Genomic DNA, 2,862 nt, shown 5'->3' with positions numbered 1-2,862 from the left:
CAACCAGATTCCTCCCCTGAAAACTTTCTATAGGGGAAGTCTAGACTTGTCACTGCGATCCAGACTTTGTCAGAACTCCAGTGTCACATTACTTTGGGATTCTTTTTTTTTTTCGAGAGGGAGATTACACAGTGATTAGCAGTGATAAGAAGCGAGAGCTCCAGGGGTGCCTGGGTGGCTCAGTGAGTCAACTGTCCGACTTCGACTCTGGTCACGATCTCATGGTTTACGAGTTTGTGCCAGCATTGGGCTCTCTGCTGTCAGCACAGAGCCTGCTTCAGATCCTCTGCCCCTTCTCTCTCTGTCCCTCCCCTGCTTGCACACTCTCTCTGTTCCAAAAATAAATAAACATTAAAAGTAAAATAAATAAAAAGTAGAAGAATAAACAAGCTCCACAGTCACATGGAATTGGAGACCCAGGCTCAGGATTTAGAAGCCTTGTAACTTTGGCAAAGCTGCTTAACATCTCTGTGACTCAGTTCCTTCATCTGTAAAATGAAACATAACTCTGTTGTAAGAATGCAATAAGAAAAGCATTTAGTACCAGGGCCTGTCACATAATAATAAGTGCTAGCAATCATTTTTGAATAAATGAATTCTTTGTTAAATGAGTAATTGATTGGCTAAATATATTTATACCCCCAACTAGACACAGAGCAAGCTCCTTCAGTATAGAAGATTGTTTAACTCACCTTTGGGTTCCCAGCACCTAACACAGTGCCTGGCACATGGTAAATGTTCAGTAAATGTCTGATGAATAATAAATAAATGGACAAATGAATGATAATCTGGCCCTGCCTCCAAGGAGCCTTCCATCATATGGAGGCTGTGTTAAGATTCTTGTGATTGAGGTTAACACAAGTCAATATTAGAAAACTTTGTCAAGAAAGATACATTTATTGGAGCTCTTCTCAAGACAGGGAAGTATGGGGACTCAGGAAAAAAAATCCCAAACATCAGCAACAGAAAGTTATAGACCTTCCTCCTAGCACCAACCCACTTCTGAGGTTTAGCTTTCAGCAAACTATCCCTTTCAAATTCCCTAGGTCAAATGTATAAACTCCTAGGAAAGAGAAATCTAATTGGCCCAGCTTAGGGTGAGATGTCTAATGTCTGACTAAAAGTATTAGACATGGTGGCTAAAGCACAAGGTCAAGCTGCTGGAGGTAAGGAATCAGTTATAGAGAAGGAAGAATCCATGCAGAGAAGAAAAGACAACCCTACCATTGTATGCTCCAAGGGGATAGAACTTGGGAATGAAAAGAACAAATAACAATCACTTGGAAGAAGTGTTGAAGGAGTCTTCCGTTATAGCATATGTATGTATGTGTGTATGTATGTATGTATGTATGTATTTGTTAAGTAGGCTCTATGCTCAATGTGGGGCTCAAACTCACAATTCTGAGACCAAGAGTCACTTGCTCTACTGACTGAACCATCCAGGTACCCCCAGTATAGCATTTTTAAATGGACATGCAGAATTGCTGCCTAGAAAGAGAATTGAAGTGTTCTGGCAAGCTATTTAGCTGGAGGAACTGAAGGCCTACACTATCAGTTAGAGGCCTTGGTTGCATGCACGCAAGTTAATGCTGACTGACTTACAAAGAAGGGGATTCAGTGGAAGATTATTAGCAGCTCAGTGACATGCCTGAAGGCTGGAGGACAGGGCTTGGAAAAATTCAGGAGTAAGGGAATCTCCATAGGGCTAGGCAGCAAGGGGTTCAGCAAGGATTTGTGGCACAGACTGTCTGGTAAGTGTACTACCACTGAAATAAATGACCTCCAACCAGCTTTGCCATCTTTGAGTCCCTTGCCCAAAAGTCAAAGTCCCAGGAGAGAGCATCTGATGGGCCAAGTTTAGGTCATCCTGGTCCATACAGAGAGTGGCTAAAAGGAAGGCAAACAGAAGGATGTGATTCTCTTTACCTTTCATGGTAGGAGCTGTTTACCAAAATTCACCCTTCCCACAAGAGGATACAAAATGAAAACAGGTGATTTCCCAAAAGGAAATTGAGGACCTCTTAGAAAACGGGAGTGGACACTGAGCAGGCAGAAATGATGAAAATCAGTTAAGGCTGAAAAAGCCTGGGTGGCTCAGTTGGTTAAACATTTGACTTCAGCTCAGGTCATGATTTCATAGTTCGTGGGTTCAAGCCCCGCCTCCAGCTCTGTTCTGACAGCACAGAGCCTAGAGCCTGCTTCAGATTCTGTGTCTCCCTCTCTCTCTACCTCTCCCCCCCACCAAAAATAAATAAACATTAAAAAAAAAAAAGACTGCAGAAGAATCATAAGGGGAAAAGGGCCCTTTAGCTGTTCTCTGCTTTGGTACAAAAACTAGGGCTGGTTACCTCAGAGGTATTATCTGATCCTGACCATGGGATCATCATTTGGTCTTTTCTTTCCAAACTTTTCATGCTCGTTCATCCATTTTTATATTTGACCAGTCATTTGACAAATACTTTTTTTCTGACCATCATGTTATTACATCAGGTACTATAAATACAATGACAGGGCCGCCTTGCAGGCCTAGTTAATAGTGCATGTGACTCTTGATCATCGGGTCATGAGTTTGAGCTTCATGTTGGGGGTAGAGTTTACTTTTAAAAAATATATATACAGTGAGATCCACAGTCATGAATTTTGGGTCCAAGCGCTTTCAGCCGCAGCCCGGGACAGGGGTTGCTTCCCACTGGATCACTTCAGTGAATGTAAAAGCTTTAAAGAGGAATTCATGAAGTGTCTCTGTGACAATAAATTTGAAAAAGCTTTGTGTGGAAATTAATCAAAAGACTATTTAGAGTGCAGAATGGGTAGGCAGCTGATGAAATAAGAACCACTAGAAAAACTGAGATTAGGAGATTC

The sequence above is a fragment of the Crocuta crocuta genome, unplaced genomic scaffold (genome assembly GCF_008692635.1).
Source record: "Crocuta crocuta isolate KB4526 unplaced genomic scaffold, BGI_CrCroc_1.0 scaffold186, whole genome shotgun sequence".
In the NCBI taxonomy this organism is placed as follows: domain Eukaryota; kingdom Metazoa; phylum Chordata; class Mammalia; order Carnivora; family Hyaenidae; genus Crocuta; species Crocuta crocuta.
This window is presented reverse-complemented; position numbering follows the sequence as displayed.